At 41.6% G+C, this 12,074-nt stretch overlaps 1 long non-coding RNA gene across 1 annotated transcript; it reads left to right on the forward strand.

Moving 5' to 3' along the window:
• Window positions 1-9,019: 9,019 nt before the first annotated feature.
• Window positions 9,020-11,360, forward strand: LOC147798372 (uncharacterized). The gene is made up of 2 exons (XR_015426185.1): window positions 9,020-9,219; window positions 9,646-11,360. It is a non-coding gene; the product is annotated as an uncharacterized LOC147798372 (long non-coding RNA).
• The last annotated feature ends 714 nt before the right edge of the window (window positions 11,361-12,074 follow it).

Consider the following 12,074-nt stretch of genomic DNA (forward strand, 5'->3'; position numbering starts at 1 on the left):
ACTGGATGTGCGACTGCCAGATGTTAAAGTTGGTTATTTTTGTTTACTTGTTGGGTAGCAGGGGTAGCTCTTGCTACCCTCAGGAGGTGATCGACCCTGCCTTTGCGAGATCACGTTTGTCCTGTTATTTGTTGTCTGCGTTTTGTTATTCATTAGTGTGTGTGCTATTTTTGCCTTTTATTTTCGAAATTGTTTTGTCTTGGCATGTCACTAACGTTTGTTTTAGTCTTTGTGTTTGCATACAGATAATGACTGGATGTGCGACTGCCTTGCTGACTGGATGTGCGACTGCCAGATGTGAAAGTTGGTTACTTTGGTTTGCTTTTTGGGTAGCAGGGGTAGCTCTTGCTACCCTCAGGAGGTGATCGACCCTGCCTTTGCGAGATCACGTTTGTCCTGTTATTTGTTGTCTGCGTTTTGTTATTCATTAGTGTGTGTGCTTTTTTTGCCTTTTATTTTCGAAATTGTTTTGTCTTGGCATGTCACTAACTTTTGTTTTAGTCTTTGTGTTTGCATACAGATAATGACTGGATGTGCGACTGCCTTGCTGACTGGATGTGCGACTGCCAGATATTAAAGTTGGTAATTTTTGTTTGCTTTTTGGGTAGCAGGGGTAGCTCTTGCTACCCTCAGGAGGTGATCGACCCTACCTTTGCGAGATCACGTTTGTCCTGTTATTTGTTGTCTGCGTTTTGTTATTCATTAGTGTGTGTGCTTTTTTTGCCTTTTATTTTCGAAATTGTTTTGTCTTGGCATGTCACTAACTTTTGTTTTAGTCTTTGTGTTTGCATACAGATAATGACTGGATGTGCGACTGCCTTGCTGACTGGATGTGCGACTGCCAGATATTAAAGTTGGTTATTTTAATTTGCTTTTTGGGTAGCAGGGGTAGCTCTTGCTACCCTCAGGAGGTGATCGACCCTGCCTTTGCGAGATCACGTTTGTCCTGTTATTTGTTGTCTGCGTTTTGTTATTCATTAGTGTGTGTGCTATTTTTGCCTTTTATTTTCGAAATTGTTTTGTCTTGGCATGTCACTAACTTTTGTTTTAGTCTTTGTGTTTGCATACAGATAATGACTGGATGTGCGACTGCCTTGCTGACTGGATGTGCGACTGCCATGTGTTAAAGTTGGTCATTTTAATTTGCTTTTTTGGGTAGCAGGGGTAGCTATTGCTACCCTCAGGAGGTGATCGACCCTGCCTTTGCGAGATCACGTTTGTCCTGTTATTTGTTGTCTGCGTTTTGTTATTCATTAGTGTGTGTGCTTTTTTTGCCTTTTATTTTCGAAATTGTTTTGTCTTGGCATGTCACTAACGTTTGTTTTAGTCTTTGTGTTTGCATACAGATAATGACTGGATGTGCGACTGCCTTGCTGACTGGATGTTCGACTGCCAGATGTTAAAGTTGGTTATTTTTGTTTACTTGTTGGGTAGCAGGGGTAGCTCTTGCTACCCTCAGGAGGTGATCGACCCTGCCTTTGCGAGATCACGTTTGTCCTGTTATTTGTTGTCTGCGTTTTGTTATTCATTAGTGTGTGTGCTATTTTTGCCTTTTATTTTCGAAATTGTTTTGTCTTGGCATGTCACTAACGTTTGTTTTAGTCTTTGTGTTTGCATACAGATAATGACTGGATGTGCGACTGCCTTGCTGACTGGATGTGCGACTGCCAGATGTTAAAGTTGGTTATTTTTGTTTGCTTGTTGGGTAGCAGGGGTAGCTCTTGCTACCCTCAGGAGGTGATCGACCCTGCCTTTGCGAGATCACGTTTGTCCTGTTATTTGTTGTCTGCGTTTTGTTATTCATTAGTGTGTGTGCTATTTTTGCCTTTTATTTTCGAAATTGTTTTGTCTTGGCATGTCAATAACTTTTGTTTTAGTCTTTGTGTTTGCATACAGATAATGACTGGATGTGCGACTGCCTTGCTGACTGGATGTGCGACTGCCAGATATTAAAGTTGGTTATTTTTGTTTGCTTTTTGGGTAGCAGGGGTAGCTCTTGCTACCCTCAGGAGGTGATCGACCCTGCCTTTGCGAGATCACGTTTGTCCTGTTATTTGTTGTCTGCGTTTTGTTATTCATTAGTGTGTGTGCTTTTTTTGCCTTTTATTTTCGACATTCTATTGTTTTGGCATGTCACTAACTTTCGTTTTAGTCTTTGTGTTTGCATACAGATAATGACTGGATGTGCGACTGCCTTGCTGACTGGATGTGCGACTGCCAGATGTGAAAGTTGGTTATTTTTGTTTGCTTTTTGGGTAGCAGGGGTAGCTCTTGCTACCCTCAGGAGGTGATCGACCCTGCCTTTGCGAGATCACGTTTGTCCTGTTATTTGTTGTCTGCGTTTTGTTTTTCTCTAGTGTGTGTGCTTTTTTTGCCTTTTATTTTCGAAATTGTTTTGTCTTGGCATGTCACTAACTTTTGTTTTAGTCTTTGTGTTTGCATACAGATAATGACTGGATGTGCGACTGCCTTGCTGACTGGATGTGCGACTGCCAGATGTGAAAGTTGGTTATTTTTGTTTGCTTTTTGGGTAGCAGGGGTAGCTCTTGCTACCCTCAGGAGGTGATCGACCCTGCCTTTGCGAGATCACGTTTGTCCTGTTATTTGTTGTCTGCGTTTTGTTATTCATTAGTGTGTGTGCTTTTTTTGCCTTTTATTTTCGAAATTGTTTTGTCTGGGCATGTCACTAACTTTTGTTTTAGTCTTTGTGTTTGCATACAGATAATGACTGGATGTGCGACTGCCTTGCTGACTGGATGTGCGACTGCCAGATATTAAAGTTGGTTATTTTTGTTTGCTTTTTGGGTAGCAGGGGTAGCTCTTGCTACCCTCAGGAGGTGATCGACCCTGCCTTTGCGAGATCACGTTTGTCCTGTTATTTGTTGTCTGCGTTTTGTTATTCATTAGTGTGTGTGCTTTTTTTGCCTTTTATTTTCGAAATTGTTTTGTCTTGGCATGTCAATAACTTTTGTTTTAGTCTTTGTGTTTGCATACAGATAATGACTGGATGTGCGACTGCCTTGCTGACTGGATGTGCGACTGCCAGATATTAAAGTTGGTTATTTTAATTTGCTTTTTGGGTAGCAGGGGTAGCTCTTGCTACCCTCAGGAGGTGATCGACCCTGCCTTTGCGAGATCACGTTTGTCCTGTTATTTGTTGTCTGCGTTTTGTTATTCATTAGTGTGTGTGCTATTTTTGCCTTTTATTTTCGAAATTGTTTTGTCTTGGCATGTCAATAACTTTTGTTTTAGTCTTTGTGTTTGCATACAGATAATGACTGGATGTGCGACTGCCTTGCTGACTGGATGTGCGACTGCCAGATATTAAAGTTGGTTATTTTAATTTGCTTTTTGGGTAGCAGGGGTAGCTCTTGCTACCCTCAGGAGGTGATCGACCCTGCCTTTGCGAGATCACGTTTGTCCTGTTATTTGTTGTCTGCGTTTTGTTATTCATTAGTGTGTGTGCTTTTTTTGCCTTTTATTTTCGAAATTGTTTTGTCTTGGCATGTCACTAACGTTTGTTTTAGTCTTTGTGTTTGCATACAGATAATGACTGGATGTGCGACTGCCTTGCTGACTGGATGTGCGACTGCCAGATGTTAAAGTTGGTTATTTTTGTTTGCTTGTTGGGTAGCAGGGGTAGCTCTTGCTACCCTCAGGAGGTGATCGACCCTGCCTTTGCGAGATCACGTTTGTCCTGTTATTTGTTGTCTGCGTTTTGTTATTCATTAGTGTGTGTGCTATTTTTGCCTTTTATTTTCGAAATTGTTTTGTCTTGGCATGTCACTAACGTTTGTTTTAGTCTTTGTGTTTGCATACAGATAATGACTGGATGTGCGACTGCCTTGCTGACTGGATGTGCGACTGCCAGATGTTAAAGTTGGTTATTTTTGTTTGCTTGTTGGGTAGCAGGGGTAGCTCTTGCTACCCTCAGGAGGTGATCGACCCTGCCTTTGCGAGATCACGTTTGTCCTGTTATTTGTTGTCTGCGTTTTGTTATTCATTAGTGTGTGTGCTATTTTTGCCTTTTATTTTCGAAATTGTTTTGTCTTGGCATGTCAATAACTTTTGTTTTAGTCTTTGTGTTTGCATACAGATAATGACTGGATGTGCGACTGCCTTGCTGACTGGATGTGCGACTGCCAGATATTAAAGTTGGTTATTTTTGTTTGCTTGTTGGGTAGCAGGGGTAGCTCTTGCTACCCTCAGGAGGTGATCGACCCTGCCTTTGCGAGATCACGTTTGTCCTGTTATTTGTTGTCTGCGTTTTGTTATTCATTAGTGTGTGTGCTTTTTTTGCCTTTTATTTTCGAAATTGTTTTGTCTTGGCATGTCACTAACTTTCGTTTTAGTCTTTGTGTTTGCATACAGATAATGACTGGATGTGCGACTGCCTTGCTGACTGGATGTGCGACTGCCAGATGTTAAAGTTGGTTATTTTTGTTTGCTTGTTGGGTAGCAGGGGTAGCTCTTGCTACCCTCAGGAGGTGATCGACCCTGCCTTTGCGAGATCACGTTTGTCCTGTTATTTGTTGTCTGCGTTTTGTTTTTCATTAGTGTGTGTGCTTTCTTTGCCTTTTATTTTCGAAATGGTTTTGTCTTGGCATGTCACTAACTTTTGTTTTAGTCTTTGTGTTTGCATACAGATAATGACTGGATGTGCGACTGCCTTGCTGACTGGATGTGCGACTGCCAGATGTTAAAGTTGGTTACTTTAATTTGCTTTTTGGGTAGCAGGGGTAGCTCTTGCTACCCTCAGGAGGTGATCGACCCTGCCTTTGCGAGATCACGTTTGTCCTGTTATTTGTTGTCTGCGTTTTGTTTTTCATTAGTGTGTGTGCTTTCTTTGCCTTTTATTTTCGAAATGGTTTTGTCTTGGCATGTCACTAACTTTTGTTTTAGTCTTTGTGTTTGCATACAGATAATGACTGGATGTGCGACTGCCTTGCTGACTGGATGTGCGACTGCCAGATGTTAAAGTTGGTTACTTTAATTTGCTTTTTGGGTAGCAGGGGTAGCTCTTGCTACCCTCAGGAGGTGATCGACCCTGCCTTTGCGAGATCACGTTTGTCCTGTTATTTGTTGTCTGCGTTTTGTTTTTCATTAGTGTGTGTGCTTTTTTTGCCTTTTATTTTCGAAATTGTTTTGTCTTGGCATGTCACTAACTTTTGTTTTAGTCTTTGTGTTTGCATACAGATAATGACTGGATGTGCGACTGCCTTGCTGACTGGATGTGCGACTGCCAGATGTTAAAGTTGGTTACTTTAATTTGCTTTTTGGGTAGCAGGGGTAGCTCTTGCTACCCTCAGGAGGTGATCGACCCTGCCTTTGCGAGATCACGTTTGTCCTGTTATTTGTTGTCTGCGTTTTGTTATTCATTAGTGTGTGTGCTTTTTTTGCCTTTTATTTTCGAAATTGTTTTGTCTTGGCATGTCACTAACTTTTGTTTTAGTCTTTGTGTTTGCATACAGATAATGACTGGATGTGCGACTGCCTTGCTGGCTGGATGTGCGACTGCCAGATATTAAAGTTGGTTATTTTAATTTGCTTTTTGGGTAGCAGGGGTAGCTCTTGCTACCCTCAGGAGGTGATCGACCCTGCCTTTGCGAGATCACGTTTGTCCTGTTATTTGTTGTCTGCGTTTTGTTATTTATTAATGTGTGTGCTTTTTTTGCCTTTTATTTTCAAAATTCTATTGTGTTGCCATGTCACTAACTTTCGTTTTAGTCTTTGTGTTTGCATCCAGATAATGACTGGATGTGCGACTGCCTTGCTGACTGGATGTGCGACTGCCAGATGTGAAAGTTGGTTACTTTAATTTGCTTGTTGGGTAGCAGGGGTAGCTCTTGCTACCCTCAGGAGGTGATCGACCCTGCCTTTGCGAGATCACGTTTGTCCTGTTATTTGTTGTCTAAGTTTTGTCATTCATTAGTGTGTGCTTTTTTTGCCTTTTATTTTCGAAATTCTATTGTCTTTGCATGTCACTAACTTTTGTTTTAGTCTTTGTGTTTGCATACAGATAATGACTGGATGTGCGACTGCCTTGCTGACTGGATGTGCGACTGCCAGATATTAAAGTTGGTTATTTTAATTTGCTTGTTGGGTAGCAGGGGTAGCTCTTGCTACCCTCAGGAGGTGATCGACCCTGCCTTTGCGAGATCACGTTTGTCCTGTTATTTGTTGTCTGCGTTTTGTTATTCATTAGTGTGTGTGCTATTTTTGCCTTTTATTTTCGAAATTGTTTTGTCTTGGCATGTCACTAACTTTTGTTTTAGTCTTTGTGTTTGCATACAGATAATGACTGGATGTGCGACTGCCTTGCTGACTGGATGTGCGACTGCCAGATGTGAAAGTTGGTTATTTTTGTTTGCTTTTTGGGTAGCAGGGGTAGCTCTTGCTACCCTCAGGAGGTGATCGACCCTGCCTTTGCGAGATCACGTTTGTCCTGTTATTTGTTGTCTGCGTTTTGTTATTCATTAGTGTGTGTGCTTTTTTTGCCTTTTATTTTCGAAATTCCATTGTCTTTAAATGTCACTAACTTTTGTTTTAGTCTTTGTGTTTGCATACAGATAATGACTGGATGTGCGACTGCCTTGCTGACTGGATGTGCGACTGCCATACGTTAAAGTTGGTTATTTTAATTGGCTTTTTTGGGTAGCAGGGGTAGCTCTTGCTACCCTCAGGAGGTGATCGACCCTGCCTTTGCGAGATCACGTTTGTCCTGTTATTTGTTGTCTGCGTTTTGTTAATCATTAGTGTGTGGTTTTTTTTGCCTTTTATTTCCGAAATTGTTTTTTTCTTTTCATGTCACTAACTTTTGTTTTAGTCTTTGTGTTTGCATACAGATAATGACTGGATGTGCGACTGCCTTGCTGACTGGATGTGCGACTGCCAGATGTTAAAGTTGGTTATTTTTGTTTGCTTTTTGGGTAGCAGGGGTAGCTCTTGCTACCCTCAGGAGGTGATCGACCCTGCCTTTGCGAGATCACGTTTGTCCTGTTATTTGTTGTCTGCGTTTTGTTTTTCTCTAGTGTGTGTGCTTTTTTTGCCTTTTATTTTCGAAATTGTTTTGTCTTGGCATGTCACTAACTTTTGTTTTAGTCTTTGTGTTTGCATACAGATAATGACTGGATGTGCGACTGCCTTGCTGACTGGATGTGCGACTGCCATATGTTAAAGTTGGTCATTTTAATTTGCTTTTTTGGGTAGCAGGGGTAGCTCTTGCTACCCTCAGGAGGTGATCGACCCTGCCTTTGCGAGATCACGTTTGTCCTGTTATTTGTTGTCTGCGTTTTGTTATTCATTAGTGTGTGTGCTTTTTTTGCCTTTTATTTCCGAAATTGTTTTTTTCTTTTCATGTCACTAACTTTTGTTTTAGTCTTTGTGTTTGCATACAGATAATGACTGGATGTGCGACTGCCTTGCTGACTGGATGTGCGACTGCCAGATTTGAAAGTTGGTTATTTTTGTTTGCTTTTTGGGTAGCAGGGGTAGCTCTTGCTACCCTCAGGAGGTGATCGACCCTGCCTTTGCGAGATCACGTTTGTCCTGTTATTTGTTGTCTGCGTTTTGTTATTCATTAGTGTGTGTGCTTTGTATGCCTTTTATTTTCGAAATTGTTTTGTCTTGGCATGTCACTAACTTTTGTTTTAGTCTTTGTGTTTGCATACAGATAATGACTGGATGTGCGACTGCCTTGCTGACTGGATGTGCGACTGCCAGATTTGAAAGTTGGTTATTTTAATTTGCTTTTTTGGGTAGCAGGGGTAGCTCTTGCTACCCTCAGGAGGTGATCGACCCTGCCTTTGCGAGATCACGTTTGTCCTGTTATTTGTTGTCTGCGTTTTGTTATTCATTAGTGTGTGTGCTTTTTTGCCTTTTATTTTCGAAATTCTATTGTCTCGGTATGTCACTAACTTTCGTTTTAGTCTTTGTGTTTGCATACAGATAATGACTGGATGTGCGACTGCCTTGCTGACTGGATGTGCGACTGCCAGATGTGAAAGTTGGTTATTTTTGTTTGCTTTTTGGGTAGCAGGGGTAGCTCTTGCTACCCTCAGGAGGTGATCGACCCTGCCTTTGCGAGATCACGTTTGTCCTGTTATTTGTTGTCTGCGTTTTGTTATTCATTAGTGTGTGTGCTTTTTTTGCCTTTTATTTTCGAAATTGTTTTGTCTTGGCATGTCACTAACTTTTGTTTTAGTCTTTGTGTTTGCATACAGATAATGACTGGATGTGCGACTGCCTTGCTGACTGGATGTGCGACTGCCAGATATTAAAGTTGGTTATTTTTGTTTGCTTTTTGGGTAGCAGGGGTAGCTCTTGCTACCCTCAGGAGGTGATCGACCCTGCCTTTGCGAGATCACGTTTGTCCTGTTATTTGTTGTCTGCGTTTTGTTATTCATTAGTGTGTGTGCTTTTTTTGCCTTTTATTTTCGAAATTGTTTTGTCTTGGCATGTCACTAACTTTTGTTTTAGTCTTTGTGTTTGCATACAGATAATGACTGGATGTGCGACTGCCTTGCTGACTGGATGTGCGACTGCCAGATATTAAAGTTGGTTATTTTTGTTTGCTTGTTGGGTAGCAGGGGTAGCTCTTGCTACCCTCAGGAGGTGATCGACCCTGCCTTTGCGAGATCACGTTTGTCCTGTTATTTGTTGTCTGCGTTTTGTTATTCATTAGTGTGTGTGTTTTTTTTTGCCTTTTATTTTCGAAATTGTTTTGTCTTGGCATGTCACTAACTTTTGTTTTAGTCTTTGCGTTTGCATACAGATAATGACTGGATGTGCGACTGCCTTGCTGACTGGATGTGCGACTGCCAGATGTTAAAGTTGGTTACTTTAATTTGCTTTTTGGGTAGCAGGGGTAGCTCTTGCTACCCTCAGGAGGTGATCGACCCTGCCTTTGCGAGATCACGTTTGTCCTGTTGTTTGTTGTCTGCGTTTTGTTATTCATTAGTGTGTGTGCTTTCTTTGCCTTTTCTTTTCGAAATTGTTTTGTCTTGGCATGTCACTAACTCTCGTTTTAGTCTTTGTGTTTGCATGCAGATACTGACTGGATCTGTCTGACGTGCGACTGTCTGATCTTCAGATTGTCGAATGATTTCAACATTTGACTGTCGGGCTAAATGCGGTATACCCTCTGGACCGTTTTGTGCCTGCAGTTTATTGACTGTATGATTGCCTGAATGGATTTGCTACTAACCAGATGAAGTAGAGGTGAGACATGCTAACTCCAGTGTCCCTCATTTATTCGTAACTGTGAAATGTTGTCCATTGTGCTCGTGTTCGTCGGTTTGTGCTTGCAGTAGTAATCTTTTGCCCTTGTTGCTTTGATATGCCGCGAATTCTTTTCTTGTTTTTGCTTGAGTTGGCTGGATGTATCATTTCTCATTGGAGAGCACCAAGTTCCAGTGCAGTTCCTGTGGCATAAATCTGTATTATCCCTGTGGATGGCTGAACAATGGCAGACAAATTGTCTCATCGTCTCAGTATAAAAAATGCAGATTGTGCACCTCACAAACTGCATATTGATTACAAGGTGGCACACTGTTTAATTACGAGGAAGGCAAGGGGCGTAGCCTCTCAATGTTTTTGTTTTCAGTGGACATTTTAAAATTTTAATGATTTTACATTCTGATACAGCACAAGAACATGAAGTGTAACGAGTAAACCAGTGACGTCTGATGGCTTACTTTGGACAAAGGAAACAATCCTACAAGCCACCTTCCTCAAAGACATCCCTTCCGAACCAAAGTCGAGATACCATGTACACCACTTCCTCTTCAGGTGCATTCCATCCCAGCCGCTCCTGGCCAAAGTGCAACTGCCGCTCCTGCACGATACTTGGAGGCCCCCCGATCGAACCCGGCCACCACTTTACCGTACCAAAGGCCAATCTGACTTTGCATCACCTGCACACGCCGCCTTGCCCAGAGACGTCATTTACAGTAGTTGTAGCCTTTTATCAAGGCGCCCGCGGCGAAATGGATAGTCAAGACCACACGACGAACTGCACGCAAGCGCTGCACTAAGTGGCCGAGCTGTGTGTGTCGTGGACTGTGCGCGTTCGGGGCGTGCGGTTCGTCGTGTAGTCTTTCTTCCTGCGTTGTTTGGGGCTTAAACTAGTCTCCCCCAGCTCCTCGCTCTTGAGCGACTATCCATTTCGCCGCGGGCGCCTTGATCAAAGGCTACAGTAGTTGTGGCATTTAGCATCAGACTGTCATAAATGGGTCATTTACCGACATCCCAGAGAGTGATGAGATGTAAAATGTGTCTCTTGAACATTATGTGTTATTTTACATATTATGTTGTAGTAGTATTTGGATGATTTTTAAATCGTTCAGTTTGGTTTGCGCTGAAAGTCGTTCTTTGTTGCACAATCATCAAATTCAGTAACGAAGTATTTTTATCACTCCCAGGATTATGAAATACATTCTTGTTGACATCCAGAATCCCCATCCATGAGCTTTAAAAGTAAAACTTTCCGGCTTTTAAATTTTTAATTTCATCTAGTAACACGTTTGAATTGAAATATGTTTGCCTTATACCTGTATTAATGGGTGTGTTTTAAAAGTTGATGCATTTACATGAAACATAAGTTAACATATGGCATCATTATGCGAGTGTGAAAATGATATTTTTACCACATGAAAGTCTATATTTTCTCTGTTTCTATTTCTATAACAGTGAATTGCAGTAATAGGTATATTCTCATAGGCTATGTACACATTTTTACTACCTTAATTCGTACAGTGTTATTTATTTAATGCCAACTCAGCACAAATGAACTGTTATGACAGTCATCATACTTTAGGTCAGAAAAAAATCTTAGTTTTTATTTTTTTTAATTCTTCAATAATTTTCTTTCTAACATTGACTTTTAGGACATGCAATCATTTTGTAATGACTAATACATCACTGCAAGGGCAAATCAATGATAGCCATATATGGAACTCGAAGCTTGTTTCTTATGTTTTTGGCTAAATGTTAAATTGGGTATTTCAAATGTCAATAGGCCAACCAAATGTCCGCCTAGCCACGTCAATATCACAATGGACGATACAAACGCCAAGAGGGAAATCATAAAGAAAATTGTTATGTAACTAAGTGACCCCTGGTGCGTAACTTCGCTGATAGATACATCAAGTGCAGAACTGGTGATTCAGATATCCCGAGAAAATGTTAGGTAGCTATCGTGTTGAAGACTCTGGAAGTTTTAAGCACAATATGCCGTACCAGAAGATTCCCGAAGCTGACGAGAGCAGTGACTTGACGATGCTATAACCGTGGCGAGAACTACATGTATGTTGAAGTGTTAAGGCTAAATAAAATCGTATTTAAAAAGAAGTTCGGAATAATTTTTTAAATGGACAGTAATTACCTTATTTGGAAACGATTTCATAGACTGGTGTAAAGATAAGAAATAGGCCTCAGTAACAATTGGTTTTTTTTTTAAATATTTACCAAGATTTTCGGGAGAAAGTTCCATCTCAGATCACCATTTCAAACACCCGCTCATTTGAAATCACCATGTAACATTTGATTTCCACAGTGGAAGTTTGCTTTTGCCTTGTGTATATTTGACCCATCCTGTGGACATTTGATTTAGCCTACCTATTTGTATGTGGAGGCCGCCTATTTGTGGGGAGGGGAATGATGTGGTGATGTGTCACTGGATGGACCACGGGTAGGGGGGTCCGGAGGTTGTGCTGCATGGGCTGGGACTTGGATCCAGGGCAAGATGAGGGAGGCACGCAGGTTCAAGGTCAAAAGCCAGACAATGGTCTGGGCCCTGTGGGCCACCTATAACATTCGGGCGGGCAGTCTGAATTAGGCTCCTAATACAAAGTGACACATTGTTGTATGCATGACAATAAATGAGCCAAAGGCAAGCTTATTACACTCAAAGAAATGACCTGTCATCAATCAATACAAGTGCATAGAATGTCTTATAATGCATTATAGTGATGTGGGGGTGTGAGGGTGGAAGCACAAAATGGGTTGACCCCCCCCCGCTGGCCAACCGAGCGCACTCAGCCCCGAATATCGATATCCAGCACAGCCACCCATGA

The sequence above is a fragment of the Acanthaster planci genome, linkage group LG08 (genome assembly GCF_054643075.1).
Source record: "Acanthaster planci isolate LZ-2023a linkage group LG08, COTS_SCS, whole genome shotgun sequence".
In the NCBI taxonomy this organism is placed as follows: domain Eukaryota; kingdom Metazoa; phylum Echinodermata; class Asteroidea; order Valvatida; family Acanthasteridae; genus Acanthaster; species Acanthaster planci.